Consider the following 18,158-nt stretch of genomic DNA (forward strand, 5'->3'; position numbering starts at 1 on the left):
CTTGGACAGACAGGCTCAGGGACCAAGAGCTCTTTCTTCTTCCACCCGGATCGGAAGTGCTGCTTTAAAAAGCAGGTGGGGCCCTGCTGCCCAAGGAGACAGTCTTATCACTGAGAAATTACTTGTAAAAGTTGGTATCCTGTTTCAGGTGGCAGGTCTGATGCACAAAGAAACCAACTCTGTAGGGAATGGGCCACTCTTAGTCATGAGCCTCCACGAGTGAGGTCTTAGTCCCTGCACCCATACGTGCCCATGATATCATACGAGTTAGCAGGAAGACATTGCTGTGTCAGTGGGGGCACAGTGGAGACAAGACCATCAGAGCCTGATGGGTCTCCTGAGTTCCCTCCTCACATCACTCAGGATGGGATGATTATTGTGGCTGATATTGTTATTAATAATTATAGCAGCACACAACATCTTATTGAATATACAAAGCAACTCCTACATAGTAGGTACTATCATGTTCCCATTTTAGAGGTAAGAAAACAGAGGTCTGAGGTTAAATAACTTGCCCAAGTTTCCCCAGCTTGTAAGTGACAGACATTGCTGCTGCTATTGAGTCGATTTTGACTCACGGCAACCTTACATGTGTCAGAGTAGAACTGCACTCCATAGGGTTTTCAAAGCTGTGACCTTTCAGAAGCACATCACCAGGCCTTTCTTCCAAGGTGCCTCTGGGTAGATTCAAACCTCCAACCTTTTGGTTAGTAGCCAAGCACTTAACCATTTGTACCACTCAAGGACTCCTGACAGACATTATGTAGCCTCAGGATGAAGGGTCCAACTGGCCCTACTTCGCTTGGGTTTCCCCCTGTGAAGCACACAAAGAACACAGGCATGCTGCAAAGACCCCTCCTCCCTTTCTCACCTGGGTATAAGCTAGGTATGTGCTGGAGTATGGGGAACGCAGGCCACCAGGGGAGCCCAGAAATGAGGGTCATCCATGATTGGTATCATCTTTAGAAAATCACTTCACCTTTCTCCGAAACAGGCTGCTCAGCCATATTGAAAACCCCAATCAACACCTCTGCCCCCCTCTCTTTGTCTCGCTAACCACGAGCTTGTTTTGAGCAACATTTTTCAGGAAGTCGCAGCAGGTAGTGGCTCCATCCACTGAACTAGCCCGAGTTACACCTTGAAGCGTGCACAGATTGAACAACTCACAACCTCAACTGACCCCCCCAGACCCCCAAATGTGGGCATGGGAGGCCTAAGGGCAGAAACTTCTGGGTACAGAACCCAACCCCCGATGCCACTGGAAACAAAAAGCTCCCCAGCCCCCTTGTCAGCGAGCATGTGGTCTATGGTCACTAGGTCCCACGCGCTCCTTGTATGTGCAGACAATAAACTTGTCACTTTCTGTTTCCGTTGCAATTAGTGTCTGTCTTATTTCAATTGGCTAGTAAGACAGGACAAGAACCCGAGTGGTGTCCGGTTACACCTCTACCTCAGGTTATCTTAAAATGACAGAGCTGGGCCAGAATATCTGTAAAATTCCTAAAATCCTGGCATCTGAGAAGACACAGGGCTATACATCTCTCTCAGCTATCTGACCGGGGACTGACTGGACTTATTCCAGTCCCATGTAGTGGGTCCCCTGCCTTGGGGATCAGGCAGAAAGGCAGCTGCAGGTGCAATATCTGAATGAGAGTGTACAGTTTATGACAACTTTGTGCGATTCTACCTTCTATTTAGCATGGCGTTTACGGCCCGGTGATCTGCTTCCAAAAATCAGCCATTGACAACCCTTCGGAACACAGTTTTACCCTGACACACTTGGGGCCACCACGATTTGGAACTGACTTGATCGCTACTTGTTTGGTTTGGTTTTGGTATTACATCAACTAGAAGATAGGAGTGATCCTCCACCAAAGCACTTTCCATCTGAAGATGAGAAAAATGCCAATCAATGTAGTGTGGTATCAACTTAATAATCTATTCCAAGCTGGCAGCCAGTGAAGGAATGCACTTTGGTTAGTTAGCTCTGGACCCTCAGCTGCCCTCTCTGATGACCCCTGGGGTGGCAAAGTTCAACTTGATGAGTCTTGGCCGTATCTCATGACGATGATATCGTGGAAAATCAGCCAGTATTATCTGAACGCTCACAGGACTGTTCCATATCCATCTGTCTACACTAAATATATCTGAGGATGAGAAAAGCAAAAGGAGACAGAATGAACTCAGGGAGGCGGGGGAGCCTGGCAGATGGACGCCTGCACTGCAACCCGCTATCGCTTTCTAATTCTGACTCGGGGTCTGTCATGGCAGAGCAGAAAAGGGCTTTGCTGTCAGGCCTGGGTTCAAATCCTGGCTCTGCTACTCCTGAACTGTGAGACCTTGGCTAAGTCCTCTAACCTCGCTGAGCCTCAGTGTTCCCATCCATAAAATAAGGAGAACCACCTCCTCACAGGACTCTTTCAGGGACTGAACGAAATAAAGCCCATAAAGTCCCTCTAAATCTGGCTGTGGTCATGCTTCCTCCTTGGCTTGTTTCACGATTCCCAAGAAGTTTGGGAATGAGGAGAAGGTGGTCATAACTACTGATTCCTGCCCTCCCTCTGGGACTCACCACAAGGACATAACAAAGAAGATTCAACTGAGACCCCAGGGTTGCTCAGCTGTAGGCCACGTACGTTCCATGACACTGATCTTGGAGTATTAAGTCTTGTGAGGGTTTAAAAAAATTGCTATTGACTTATGTCAAATAATCAAATACCTACTGATCACCTACTGAGGGGGAAAAAAAAAAAAAAAGAAAATCTACGACACATTAATTGCGTTTAAGATGTCCAAGCCAGATGGTATAGCAACAATACCCACATTATCAGAGATAAACAGAATCTTCTGCATTACAGCCCAGGCAGGTGAGTAGGGGCCGCTGAAGTGCTGCCACAGCCCACAGAAGGCACCACACTGATGTCACGTTTTCATAGACACTTCCCCAGCTTCCACATCCCAACACCATCTCCAACCCAGACCCCTCTCTATGGCCTGTACCTCAAACCACGCGTTCAAAAGTAAGCTCATCTTTTCCCCTGACCTGTTCCTCCTCCTCGTTCTGGGCAGGGCTGAAGACCCAACAGCCATGGTTAACCCCTCCCTCCCCTTAACCGATATCCAAGCCAAGCCCTCCTACACACACACTGCCTCCACAAAGTCTATTTATCCACCCCCACCCCGCATCCATACTGCCACTGCCCCAGTTCAGGCCTCAGTACCTCTCCCTGGGCTATCACAATAGTTGCCTAACTGGTTTTCCTGCCAACAGCTTTCTTCTTACCTTTGCTATCACTGTGAGAGTGATCTTCCTGAAGCGTGTGCTAGACCATATCCCATATCACTCCCCTCCTCTAAACTGTCCAGTGGCTCACAAAGCCCAGCTCAAAGTCCTTAGCAGAGCATTTAAGGTCTATAATCTGGTCCCAAGCTCCATTTCCACCTAAACTCCTCCCACACACTCCTGCCCCACATCCCCTGCACTTGACTTACCCTTACCCGGTGTCGTGCCTTGGACTCATGCCCCTCTGGTGCTGGGGTCCTGACTCTGGCCCTTGTGGCTGTGTGACCTTTGCTTAGTTGCCTGAGTTTGTAAAAGTGATAAAGATGTTCATCTCCCACACAGGGTTGTGGTAAAGATTACATGAGGTAACACATACAAAAGAGCGCCTAAGTGATGCCAACAGTTACTGTGCTCAGCTACTGACCAAAAGGTTGGCGGTTTGAGTCTACCCAGAGGTACCTTGAAAGAAAGGCCTGGCGATCTACTTCTGAAAAATTAGCCAATGAAAACCCTATGGAGCACAGTTCTGCTCTGACACAGGGGTCACCCTGGGTTGGAACTGACTCGATAGAAACTAGTTACATCGAGCAGCATAAGAAGCACGTGACAAATGGCAGCTGTTATTAGGATTAGTATGCTGATCTCTCAAGCTGGCATGCCTGTTCCTCTTCCCAAGGAATCAAGTTTGCCTCTCCAAGCCTTGCTCGAATATCAGAAATATTCATTTCTTCCTCAGAGCAGTCCGTATTTTATTCCACCTTGTAATTCAGAAATTTTCATGTCTTGTCTGTCTCCCCTTCTAGTGTTGTCAGAAACTTGCATGTGCCTCATCCATCTCTGTATCTTCACACCCAGGCCACAGCACCTGGTTAAGTTTTCACGAAATGTACATTGAATGGAAGGAGCCCTGGTGGCATAAACAGTTAAGTGTTCAACTGCTAACTGAAAGGTTGGCGGTTCGAACTCACCTCTCCGCTCTGTGGGAGAAAGACCTGGTGATCTGCTTCCATAAAAATTTCAGCCCAGAAAGCCACATGGGGCAGTTCTACTCTGTCACATGGGATCACTATGAGTCAGAATCGACTCGATGGCACCCAACAACAACAACACGTTGAACCTAATTTCTCTAAGAGGGTCATCAGCTTGAAAACAGCTATGGGGGGGGGTAAGTACCAAAAATGTGCAGCTGGGGAATGAGAAAGCCGACGGAGCCTCCGGAATTCCTTCCCCATGTCTATCCCAGATTCCACAGCTACAGCTCTAAGTCTTGGCTCTTCTTCTGACATCAGTGGAAATGGAGAACACTTGATGCCTGGCATTCATTTGATCAACAAATGTTTACTGAGCAGCTACTACATGAGAGATGTTGTGCTACGTACTGGAGGTAAAGTGATGAACAAGTACCTACAAGCTACAATTTATACGAGTAATAATCCTTCTAATTCTTGAAAGCCATTGTAAATGCCTGGCTGCACCACTACGCAGTTGGGCGGTGAGTTAAAATGTGCCCTCTATGTAAATAATGATGTTAAATCGTCTCATTTAATACAGAAAAATTGCTGGAGTGAAGGACTTACCATCCTTATCCTTGGCCTGGAATTCAGTCTGCTGAACTGCCATACCGAGGTGATGCTGAGTTGTGTGGTCACCCCATGAGATGGCCCCTGGAAGGTGTTCTTTCTCACCCTTAACTCATTTTGTCGGCAGCTTTTCCTAAAACTTTATGAGAAATCAGAATGGCCTGCACTCAGTGACCTCAAGTAGCCTGACCATTTTCCAAGGAGAAGAAGACGGAGAGGGTGAAAAGGGGCATAAAGCTCATTGAACAGCTTTGTGGCAAGAGGCTGGCCAACTAATGAGTGTTTAACCAGCACTGCGTGTTCAGGGGCTCTTCAAGGAAAGGCAGAACCTACCCTTAGCAACTTACAATCTAGATGAGGGCACACAATTGAAGCAAATGCACAACAGTATCTCTGTCAGTCCAGTTGCCATCAAGTTGATTCCAACTCATGGCGACTCCATATGTGTCAGGATAGAACTATGCTCCATAGGGTTTTCAATGGCTGATTTTTTTGGAAGTAGATTCTCAGGCCTTTCTTCCAAGATACCTCTGGGTAGACTTGAACTTCCAACCTTTCGATTAGCAGCCAAGAAAATTAACCATTTGCACCACCTAGGGACTCCTAGAACATCTCCGGATGCTCCCTACTCAAGACCTTTGTTCCACCCAAATGTATCCGTTTAGTCAAGGTCTCCTAAATACGCTAAGTCATTCTCTCCTGCCTGAAAAACCCTCTTCACTGCCTTGGTCTTATTTCTCCCCAGCCTTCCAGGCCTAGCACAATCCTACACTCTCCACAACCCTCTTTTGACCATCTCAGCAGGCAGTGCTCTCTCCTTTCTCCCCCTAACACCCTTCAGCACTTAGGCTGGGTGAGGGCCTCGCTGTAGCCACCTACATAGATGGGTACCCCCGTCCCTCATTCCCCACCATCTCTGATTTAGGAGACCTGGTTACTGATCTCCATCTACTTCAAGGGACAAATAAGAATATTTGAAAAATGCTTTGGGCTCTTTAGAGTTGTTGCTGTTGTTAGCTGCTGTTGAGTTGATTCTGACTCATGGAGACCCATGTGTGCAGAGTAGAACTCCTCCATAGGGTTTTCAAGGCTGTGATCTTTCAGAAGCAGACTGCCAGGCCTGTCTTCCAAGGCACCTATGGGTGGGTCCAAACCACCAACCTCTCAGTTAGTAGTTGAGCACTTAACCGTTTGCTCCACCCAGAAACTCTTTAGAGTTGAAGCCCTTATAAATACCCAGGACTGACATTACATGCACAGAATCATCAGAGAAGAAACTCAGCTGCAAAAGGAGCTGACTTGTGCTCTTCCTGACATCTGGAAAAGCATGCAAAAAATAAACAGCTACATGAAAAGGTGCAGATATCCTTCTCAGAAGGAGATGGGCCCTGCCCTGTTCAGGCTCATTTTTTCTACAGGTCAGCAGGTATTAGGCAACACCTCACACCTTCCTTCTCCACTCCCCACCTACTGCAAAGCCTGACAGAACAATGCTGCCACCGATCTGGCAGTCTGAGATGACCCCCTTCTACAGAGCAAATAGTGTACAGCGCCAAAATATCTTTACCAAACAATCAGCAAACCAGGATCCAGCGGGTGAGGAAGGTCCTGTGCTTGCTCCACACCTGCGCAGAATGGCCCCACACCTGTTTTTGCTAAGAGGAAGCAGTTGTCTCTTCTGAAGCATGAAAGCCTTATCAAAGACCTGGACCAGGGGCTGGGTACTGAGTCAAACTTCCTTTTCCCTAGGGCCCACTCCCGCACCGGCTGGCTGAGGCCACCATCCAAGTTCCTGGGATTGCAAGGTGACAGGATGAGCATTGCTGAGCCCTCCCGGGCTGGCTGGAGTTCCCCAGCCGCTGAGTCACCAACAGGCTCTACCAGGGCCATGCTCTGAGGTTGTAAAGAAGCTGCGCCAAATTGAGGCACTCCAAAAACCTGTTCCAGCTGACTAGGATTCAAGGCATCAAAGTGTCTCTGGAAAGGGCTACACTTGTCTATCCCAGAGTCCCAGAGGTAAGAAGGGGCAGGGGGAGTAGACTAGAGGCAAGACTGGGGATAAGGGGGGTAGACAAAAGGACTCTATCAGCAAGACCCAAGCCCCTCAGTGCTGTAAACTGCCTGAGTGGAGAGCCCTCGGCTGCCAGGAGATAGGAGCCAATGCCCAGCTCTCAGAGAGTCTGCTGGGGATGTGACAGGCACCTCCCCATCCACGAAGGCCCCCTGGCCCTGTCTCAGCTGCCACTTGCCAGCCTCTGGGCCCAGGGCCAGCAGTGATCTATTCGTGGGGACTGCAGGCCAGCAGAGTTAACCTCTCAGTGGCCCCAACAAAGCCAGGCCCATCCCCTCTGTTCTGTCAATGCCATGTATACACGTCACTCCCAGCAAGTGGCTTGGAAATAGGGTAAGAATGGGAACCAAAAGAGTGGGAAGGAGGTGAAAATAAGCAATCCTTGAACTCTGCCCCATTTTCTCCATGAGAATAGCTTGTTGATGACAAACTCATCACTTCTTACAGCTCCACAATACCCAGGACACCCCCGGAACCACCCTCCAAAGGCCTTTCCAGCCTTGGGTTTTGGGCCAATGTAAATATCAGTGTGACTGGGCAGCATTTCAGACCAATGAGCATCGGCCTTGGGGAGGGGAGGGTGCTGTCCCAAGGCAATCACCACCGTGTGTCCCCCACCGTGCTCTCTTAGTGCTGGCCACAGAATGCCCCTCAGAATTCACGTGACAAGATAAGGGTTGCTGGCGAAGAAGCAAGGCTCAAAGTGAGGACACAAATCCCATAACTACAGATTTACAAAAGTTAAGAGGGAAAAAACCCACATGTTCTTGAAGCCTCACATCACATTTCAGGGACTGATGACTAAGTTCTCTTCTTTGGGACCCAGAAGTGAGGAACAGCTTGAGGGTGAAGAGGAGAGAGTGGGTGAGCAAAGACTTGGGGACAACTGCAGACATCAGATGAAGAAAGGGCCAGAGGAGGAAGTGGGCAGGAGGTGGGAGACCCTGACCAGACCAGCCTCCTAGCCCAGGGGTTCTCATCTGGTGGTGCCACCCTCTAGGAAGCATCTGGAAATCTGCGGGTGTAGTTTTTGATGGTCACAATGACTAGGGGGCACCCCTGGCATTTAGTGGGTAGGTTCAGGGATGCTAAACATCTATTATGCACAGGACTTTGTTCTGCTTAAGGTACTAATGGTGCAGCCTGTTGAGAAATTCTGAACCCTAGCACAGAAAGTCCCCTCAAGCATGGGTCATTTAGCTTCCAACTGCACACGTGCAGAAGTAACCAAAACTCAGGGGAACTGGAAGCAGCTCACAGTCACATGAACTGACAGGGCCACTCATCAGAGCCTTACAAGTGGTCTCTGAGAGGCTGGCACACTGGCCTACCCTCCCTTAACTGGGATGGTCCCTTCCCCTTCCAGTTCTTCCCTCTCTCCCTATGCCCATCTGTCTCTCTAATTTAACCCAAAGCATTTGGGTCGTACAATAGGAAACATACCCATAGAGTAACAAGACTGCCAAGCCACAAACAAAGCCCACTGCCAGGGTTTTATAGTCGTGGGGTTCCAAAAAGACTCCCAGGAGGCCCAGGAGGGAGGGAACAGACAGGAATGTGAACCCATTTGACTTTCTAGATCCACTGCCTGATTTTAAGGCCTATGGAATATTCCTCTCGGGCCAATACTTGTTCTTATGGCTATGTGTGGGAAAGCTGTTTACCAAATAACCCAAGTGCACTTGATTGTATGAGGAGAGAGGGTAGCTCAAGACGACTCATTTGCTGACACTGGAGACAAACCAGTAAGAACGAGGCAAGCCACGGTTGTGGGGTGGAGAACATCAAGTACCTTTTAGTCGTGTCAACTTAAAACAAAAAGCTGGGGAAGACACAGGAATAGCTCTCCTCTGGGAAATGGAAGCAGGGTCTCCTTCCGCCATCCAACACTACTCTTCCCGTTCCCTAATTTTTTTTATATTGTGGTGAATATGTGTGTAGCGCAACAATTGCCATTTCAGCATTCTTCACAGGTACAATTCGGTGACATTGTGTTCATCATGTCATGCAAGCATCACCATTACCCGTTTCCAACTTTTTCCATCACCCTTTTCTCTACTTACTCCTTTGACTTTTGGTGGAGAAGGAGCAGAAATGAGAAGCAAAAGGCAGAGGGAGCAGGGAGCAACATGAACAGGCTCAGCTCCAGCCTGTGCCCAGGGCGTGTACTCGCTGCAAACAAAGCCAGGGACTACTCTCTGCTGTGGGTTTCTAATGTCCTGCCTTTGCAGCAACCTCTTACGCACAAGCCAGGTCTACACTTTCCTTCCTCCCTCCTCCCTCCTTTGCCCTCTCCCCAGAGACAGCCACCTGTTAAGGTAGTGTAAATGATGCTGGATGGCTGTCGGCTGGAGCACTATGACAGACCACGTATCTTCCACGAAGAGGAGCCCTTCCCTCTTAGAAAGGCAGAAGTCAGCGTTCCCTCTGACGAGGAGGCAGCCAAAACACTCACAATCTCACATCCGTGCACTCTCATGCACACACTCATTCTCACACACACTCACCCCCACACTCTCACACACAGTTATTGTCAACGGAGCAAGGGGTCATCCAGAGAGACCGTTAGTATGACTTCAAAAGCCCAGTGGATTCTTCTCCCCCCTGCATGAGGGAGACAGTACATGAGAATATCAATAGCTATTCATACCAATTTATTCACCTCCTCGAAGCAAAAGGTTTTTATATAAACTGAGTCCTAGTTTTTCAGAAAATTTCTGCCTCTACCTTTCCTGTGAAGCCTCTGAAAATAGCTCATCAGGTGATAAACAGCCCAGGTGAAAGCAGTGACTAAATTATTTATAAAAGAAGCCAAAATGGAGAAGGAGCCCTGGTGGCTCTGTGGTTAAGAGCTATGGCTGCTAACTAAAAGGTTGGCAGTCAGAATCCACCAGGTGCTCCTTGGAAACCCTATGGGGTAGTTCTACTGTGTCCTATAGAGTCGCTATGAGTCGGAATCGACTCGACAGCAATGAGTAAAATGGAGAAAACCAAAAACAGAACATAGCCAGGTAGTTTAGAACAATCCAGATCTTCTTAATGCTTTTTACTTATCATATTGGGAGCCTAATCATGCTTTCTCACAAAAGTGAATGACTTTATCTTCAGGGCCAAACGGTGAAGTCATTCCTCTGCGTTTGCTACGCTTACAGTAGAGTCAGATGACATCAGAGCCCCAGAAGGGTACCCTTGATTGAAGAGAACCAGCCTCTGGGCCTGGCAACCCCAAGAAGGAAACCACACTCATGAGGCGGAAGTCTCGCCTTCCAGCCTGACCCTCTCCCACACTCCCAAGGGCAACTGGTGCTCTGCCTTGTTTAATGAAGTATAGTCAAGGGAAGGTGCATAATATATCCTGTATTCTGGGGTCAAACACTACCCATGCAGCCCCCTCTGCAGTTCATTTCTCAAAGTTAGGAGCTCACTGGCCAATGAATAGCCACCAATGGGGCAGAACCATCTCCGGGCTTCAGGCGATTCCTCCCACAGAAGAACAGAAAACACCGGATAGTGTTCCCTGATTAGTAGGTGAAGCACATCTATGAATGATTAAGCACATTTATTTTCTTTATCTTTTTTTAGTGTGCTTTAAGTGAAAGTTCACACTTCAAGTCAGTTTCTCACACAAAAACTTATATACACATTGTTATATGACCCTAGTTGCTTTCCCTACAATGTGACAGCACACTCCTCCTCTCCGCCCTGTATTTCCCATGTCCATTCAACTAGCTCCTGTTCCCCTCTGCTTCTCATCTCACCTCCAGATCTGAGCTGGTCACATAGTCTCATGTGTTTACTTGAGCTAAAAAGAACATCCGTATCATTTTACGTCTCATAGTCCAGTCTTTGTCTGAAGAGTTGGCTTCAAAAATGGTTTTAGTTCTGGTCTGAGAATCCGGGGGCCATGTCCTCTGGAGTACCTCCCATCTCAGTCAAACCATTAAGTCTGGTCTTTTTACCAGAATTTGAGTTCTGCATACCACTTTTTTCCTGCTCCATCAGGGATTCTCTGTTGTGTTCCCTGTCAGGGCAGACATTGGTGGTAGCTGGGCACCATCTAGTTCTTCCCGTCTCAGGCTGATGGAGTTTATGTGGCCTTTTCTGTCTCTTGGCCTCATATTTTCCTTGGGTGTTCTTCATTCTCCTTTGCTCCAGGTGGGTTGAGACCAGCTGATGCATCTTAGATGGCCACTTGCTAGCTTTTAAGATCCCAGACACCACTCACCAAAGTGGGATGCAGAAGGTTTTCTTAATACATTTTGTTATGCCAATTGACCTCGATGGACTCTGAAACCATGGTCCCCAGACCTCCACCCCTGCTATTCTGTCCCTCAAAGTGTTTGATTGTATTCAGGAAACTTCTCAGCTTTGGGTTTAGTCCAGTTGTGCTGACTTCTCCTGTATTGTGTGTTGTTCTTTCCTTTACCTAAAATAATTCTTGTCTACCATCTAGTCAGCGAATACGTACCTCTCTCCCTCCCTCTCCACTCCTGTAACCATCAAAGAATGTTTTCTTCTCTGTTTAAACCTTTTCTTGAATTCTTATAATAGTGGTCTCATACAATATTTGTCCTTTTGCAACAGACTAATTTCACTCAGCATAATGCTTTCCAGGTTCATCCATGTTATGTTTCACAGATTCATCGTTCTTTATCATTGCATACTATTCCATTGTGTGAATATACCATAATTTGTTTATCCATTCATCCATTGATGGGCACCTTGGTTGTTTCCATCTTTTTGCTATTGTAAACAGTGCTGCAGTGAACATGGGTGTGCATATATCTATTGGGCTCTTATGTCTCTAGGATATATTCCAAGGAGTGGGATTGCTGGATCATATGGTAGTTCTATTTGTAGCTTTTTAAGGAAGTGCCAAATGATTTCCAAAGCGGTTGTACCATTTTACATTCCCACCAGCAGTGTATAAGTGTTCCAGTTTCTCCACGACGTCTCTGACATTTATTATTTTGTGTTTTTTGGATTGATGCTAGCCTTGTTGGGGTGAGATGGTATCTCACTGTAGTTTTGATTTGCATTTCTCTTTTAATGGCTAATGATCGTGAGCATTTCTCATGTATCTATTAGCCACCTGAATGTCTTCTTTGGTGAAGTGCCTGTTCATACTCTTTGCCTATTTTTTAATTGGGTTATTTGCCTTTTTGTTGTTGAGGTTTTGCAGTATCTTGTAGATTTCAGAGATTAGACCCTGATTGAATTTGTCATAGCCAAAATTTTTTTTCCTAGTCTGTAGGTTGTCTCTTTACTCTTTTGGTGAAGTCTTTGGATGAGTGTAAGTGTTTGATTTTTAGGAGCTCCCAGTTACGTAGTTTCTCTTCTGGTGTTTGTGCATTGTTAGTAATGTTTTGTATACTGTTTATGCCATGTATTAGGGCTCCCAGCATTGTCTCTACTTTTTTCTTCCATGATCTTTATTATTTTAGATTTTATATTTAGGTCTTTGATCCATTTTGAGTTAGTTTTTGTGCATGGTGTGAGGTATAGGCCTTGTTTCATTTTTTAGCAAATGAACATCCAGTTATGCCAGCATCATTTGTTAAAGAGACTAACTTCTCCCAAGTTAACGGACTCTGGGCCTTTGTCAAATATCAGGTGCTCTCAAGTGGGTGAATTTATGTCTGGACTCTCAACTCTGTTCCATTTGTCTATGTATCTATTGTTGTACCAGGCTGTTTTTTACTATCGTGGTGGTATAAATAGGTTCTAAAATCAGGCAGTGTGAGGCCTCCCACTTAGTTCTTTTTCAGTTATCTTTACTTACCTGGGGCCTCTTCCCTTTCCATATGAAGTCGATGATTTGTTTCTCCATCTCATTAAAAAATGCCACTGAAATTTAGATCGGGATTGCACTGCATCTATAGATTGCTTCGGGTAGAATAGACATTTTCACAATGTTGAGTCTTTCTGAGTCTTCATGAGCAAGGTATGTTTTTCCGCTTATGTAGGTCTCTTTTGGTTTCTTGCAGTAGTGTCTTGTAGTTTTCTTTGTATAGGTTTTATACAGCTCTGGTTAGATTTAGTCCTAAGTATTTTCTCTTTTTGGGGTCTATTGTAAATGGTACTGATTTGGTGAGTTCCTCTTCAACATTCTCTTTGTGGTGTAGAGATATCCAATTGATTTTTGTATGTTCATCTTGTATCCTGATACTTTACTGAACTCTTCTGTTAGTTCCAATAGTTTACTTGTGGATTTTTTGAGGATTTTTGGCGCATAAGATCATACCATCTGCAAATAGAGATACCTTTACTTCTTCCTTACCCATTTGGATGCCCTTTATTTCTTTTTCTAGTGTAATTGCTCTGGCTAGGATCGCCAGCACAATGTTGAATAAGAGCATTGATAAAGAACATCCTTGTCTGGTTCCTGTTCTCAAGGAGAATGCTTTCAGACTCCATTTAGGATGAGGTTGGCTGTTGGCTTTGTGTAAGTGCCCTTTATTATGTTGAGGAATTTCCCTTCTATTTTGCTGAGAGTTTTTATCATGAATGGGTGTTGGACTTTGTCAAATACCTTTTCTGCAACAGTTGATAAGATCATGTGGTTCTTGTCTTTTGTTTTATTTATGTGATGGATTACATTGATTGTTTTTCTAATGTTAAACCATCCCTGCATACCTGGTCCCATTTGGTCATAGTGAATGATTTTTTTTTGATATGTTGTTTAATTCTATTGGCTAGAATTTTGTTGAGGATTTTTTATGTCTAAGTTCAGGAGGTGATACTGGTCTGCAATTTTGTGTCTTTACCTGGTTTTGGTATCAGGGTTATCCTGGCTTCATAGAATGAGTTTGGGAGTATTCCATCCTTTCCTATGCTCTGAAATACCTTTAGTAGCAGTGATGTTAACTCTTCTCTGAAAGTTTGGTAGAATTCTCCAGTGCAGCCATCAGGACCAGGGATTTTTCTTTTGGGGGGGGGGAGGAGTTTTTTAATGACCTTTTCAATTTCTTCTTTTGTTAGGTTTATTTAGTTGTTCTACCTGTGTTTGTGTTAGTTTAGGCAGTTTCTAGAAATTTGTCCATTTCCTCTAGGTTTTCAAATTTGTTAGAGTACAATTCTTCATAATATTCTGTTATGATCCTCTTAATTTCAGTTGGGTCTGTTGTGATATCGCCCATCTCATTTCTTATTCAGGTTATTTGCTTCCTCTCCTGTTTTTCTTTTGTCAGTTTGGCCAATGGTTTATCAATTTGGTAGATCTTTTCAAAGAACCAGCCTTTGGTCTTGTTAACTCTTTCAATTGTTTTTCTGTTCTCTATTTCATTTAATTCTGCTCTAATTTTTACTATTTGCTTTCTTTTGGTTCCTGAGGGTTTCTTTTGCTGCTCTCTTTCTATTTGTTCGAGGTCTCTGGATAATTCTTTGGTTTTGGCCTTTTCTTCTCTTTGGATGTGTGCATTTTTTGTCATAAATTCACCTCTGAGCACTGCTTTCACTGTGTCCCAAAGATTCTGGTAGGAAGTGTTTTCATTCTCATTTGATTCTATGAGTTTTGTTTATTTTGTGCTTAATTTCTTCTAGAACCCAGTAGTTTTTGAGCAAGGTGTTGGTCAGTTTCCATGTTTTATTTTACCTTGCTTTTTCTGTTATTGATTTCTACTTTTATGGCTTTATGGTCAGAAAAGATGCTTTGTAATATTTCCATGTTTTGGATTCTGTTAAGGCTTGCTTTATGGCCTAATATGTACTCCATTCCAGAGAATGTTCCATGTGTGTTGGAAAAGAAAGTATACTTGGCTGCTGTTGGATGGGGTGTTCTGTATATGTCTATGAGGTCAAGTTGGTTGATTGTGGCATTTAGATCTTCTGTGTCTTTATTGAGCTTCTTTCTGGAAGTTCTGTCCTTCACCGAAAGTGGTATGTTGAAGTCTCCTACTATTATTGTGGAGCTGTCTATCTCTCTTTTTAATGCTGTTAAGAGTTTGTTTTATGTATTTTGGAGCCCTGTCATTGGGTGCGTAATATTTATTATTGTTACACGCGCCTGGTATATTGATCTTTTAATGATTATATAGTGTCTTTCCTCATCCTTTGTGGTGGATTTTACTTTAAAATCTATTTCGTCAGAAATTAATACTGCCACTCCTGCTCTTTTTTGATTGTTGTTTGCTTGGTATATTTTTTTCCATCCTTTGAGTTTTAGTTTGTGTCTTTAAGTCTAAGACGGGTCTCTTGTAGGCAGCATGTAGACAGATCGTGATTTTTATCCATTCTGCCATTCTCTCTTTATTGGTGCACTTAGTCCATTTACATTCAGCACAATTATTGATAGGTATGAGTTTAGTGCTGTCATTTTGACGCCTTTTTTTGTGTGTTATTGACATTTTCTTTGTTCCACTTAATTTTCTGTGCTGAGTCGTTTTCTCTTATATATTTTCTTTTCCTCTTTTTCATTGTCATTTTGTATCTGCTGAGTCTTCACGTTTTTCTTGTTTTTTATTTTGATGCATAGAATTGTTAGTTTCCTTTGTGGTTACTTTAATATTTGCCCCTAATTTTCTAAGTTTAAACCAATCTTTTATTTCTTGATATCGCCTTGACTTTCTCTGCATATGAAACTTCTATGAGTACAGTTTTTAGTCCCTCTTTTTTGTTTTAATGTTGTCATCTTTCACATAATGACATCCCTGTTTCCCAGTTTTGAGAATTTTAGCTTTGATTTATTTTTGGATATCCCTGTTTGGGTTGATATCTGGTTTCTCTGTCCTGTGTTCTAGTCTCAGGTTGGTATCTGATGATACTGATTTTCTAACCGGAGGACTCCCTTTAGTATTTCTTGTAATTTTGGTTTGGTTTTTGCAAATTCCCTAAGCTTCTGTTTATCTGGAAATGTCCTAATTTCTCCTTGATATTAGACAGATGGTTTTGCAGGATATATAATTCTTAGCTGGCGATTTTTTTCCTTCAAGGCTTTATATATGTCATTCCATTGTTGCCTTCTTGCCTACATAGTTTCTGCTGAGTAGTCCGACCTTAGTCTTACTGACACTCCTTTGTAGGTGACTTTTTATTGTCCTTTGTGACTCTATCTTTGGTTTTGGCAAGTTTGATTATAATATGTCTTGGTGACTCTTTTGGGATCTACCTTGTGTGGGGTTCAATGAGCATCTTGGATAGATATCTTCTCATCTTTCACAATATCAGGGAAGTTTTCCGCCAAAAACTCTTCAACAATTTTCCCTGTATTTTCTGTCATCCCCCCATTCTGCTACTCCAATCACTTGTAGGTTATTCCTCTTGATAGAGTCACACATAATTCTTAGGGTTTCTTCATTTTTTTTTAATTCATTTTTCTGATTTTTCCTTAAATACTTTGGTGTCAAGTGCTTTATCTTAAATCTTACTAATTCTCACTCCCATTTCCTCAATGCTTCTATGACTTTCTATTGAGTTGTCTAATTCTGAAAATTTATTGTTTATCTTCTGGATTTCTGTTTGCTGTCTACGGATTCTTGAAAATGATTAAATTTGTCATTACGCTCTTCTCTAATCTTCTTAAGTTACTCTAATGCTTTGTCCATGTGTTCCTTGGCTTGTTCTGCATTTTGCCTGATCTTCTGAAGAGCTCCCGTATATCAATCTTTTGTATTTTATGTCAGGTAGTTCCAGGAAGTTCTCTTCATCTGGAAGATTTCTTGATTCTGTGTTTTGGGAGCTTACTGTTTATGTGATTTGATACGACTCTTGTCTCTGAGCCATCAATAAGTTATTGTATTTATTTATTTTATGTTTTCTGTGTCCTAGCTTTTTGTTTTGTTTTGTCTTGTTTTGATACGTCCAAATAGGTTGCTTGAGTGAGCTATCTGATTATTGGCAACTTTGAAGCTCTAACATCCTGTCACCAGGTGATTAGAGCTGTTACTAGGTATATGAGCCCAGGAGTCAATTTACTTTTCTTGTATAGATTCATCTCAGGAGTCCAGGTAGTTGATCACCAAGCATGTGGTGCAGGCTCTCACAGTCTTACACACGCAGAAGTGATTGGTGTAGGCACAGGTATTTGGGTGTAGCAGGGGTCACACGCTGAGCAAGACAGGGGACTGACAATGACCCCTGAGTGTCTGTGAAGAAAGCATGTCCCTGTTCCCTAGAGCACGCACGTGGGTGGGTTTTGTAGCTGACTATGGGCACCCAGTGCTGTTGGCTGTAAGGACTGGGAGGCACCACTTATCCTTGGACCCCTGTTGTGGTGGCTAGGTGGCACGGGTGGAGCCACCAGTCCTCAGGCCTCTGATGTGGGCAGGTGAGGGCCCTGCTTAATAGGCAGAGTGGTGCAAATGTCATGAACCTACCCCTCCACCATATAGTTGAAACAGTTGAAGTTAGACTTCAGGTATCCACCCTGTTGTAATGTGCTAATGCAGGCCTATGCTGTTGAAATGGGCCTACACAAGTCTATGCAGGAGTGAAAGGCGTTCAAAGTCCATGGACCCCTTATGTCTGTGCCTAGGCAAAGGAGCTGTTTCTCTCCTGAGTTCCCAGATTAGGGCAGCTGGAAGATTATTTTTTTCTACTTTTTTAACTTATTCCTTCTTCAAGGCCAGGATAATGGCTCAGGGCATGCAACAGTTCCTACTTCTGGCCCAGGGGAAGCAGCTATCACTGCAACCGGCTCTGGACCTGGTGCAGAGTGGAGAGTAGTCAGGTAAACGGGAGAGAGTTTCTTCCCCAAAGGGGTTTTTTTTGATCCACGTGGTAGATTAGACGTGCTTACTTATCTTTTATTGATTGATCACCACCTTTCGCTGACTCTGGAGGAGTGAGTGGACTCTCTGCCACTCAGTCTCTCCTGATGTGGAAAACGTGTCCCAAGTGCCACTGTTCGTCTCACCACGCTCACACCAGTGAATCCAGCCTGCAGGGTGCTGGTTCCCTCCGGGTCAGGTCTGACAACTCCTCGCTGCTTCTGAACTATCTCTTCCTCACCCTGCTGCTCAGTCTGACTCCTCAACTTGCCCTTGATGTTCAGGGCTCCCAGACTGTCATATATACTCGATTCACTTGTTTTTTTCAGGTCTTTGTTGTAAGAGGGACCATAGGAAGCATCTGAATACTCTGCCATCTTGGGCCCCTCCTGCTATTTTCTTTACTGCTGGAAAACAGTGGGGCTTATTTCACCAAAACTTTTTCCTGGTTATCACTCACCAGCTCTGTGCAATTTTGGTTCCTTGGGCTGTGAGGTACAAACTGAAAAGGTGAAGAC

The 18,158-nt window shown here is 44.5% G+C and overlaps 1 protein-coding gene and 1 long non-coding RNA gene across 2 annotated transcripts in view; both read right to left on the reverse strand.

Moving 5' to 3' along the window:
- TGFA (transforming growth factor alpha) overlaps positions 1 to 18,158 on the reverse strand; it is a 132,854-nt gene that overhangs the window by 96,658 nt on the left and 18,038 nt on the right. The gene's annotated exons all lie outside the window — the stretch shown is intronic.
- Positions 1 to 18,158, reverse strand: part of LOC135227776 (uncharacterized) — a 35,854-nt gene that overhangs the window by 2,645 nt on the left and 15,051 nt on the right. Inside the window, exon 1 of the long non-coding RNA XR_010317947.1 lies at positions 1 to 18,158. This exon is cut by the window's right edge and continues 15,051 nt beyond it. This is a non-coding gene — a long non-coding RNA (uncharacterized LOC135227776).

The sequence above is a fragment of the Loxodonta africana genome, chromosome 15 (assembly GCF_030014295.1).
Source record: "Loxodonta africana isolate mLoxAfr1 chromosome 15, mLoxAfr1.hap2, whole genome shotgun sequence".
Classification (NCBI taxonomy): Eukaryota; Metazoa; Chordata; class Mammalia; order Proboscidea; family Elephantidae; genus Loxodonta; species Loxodonta africana.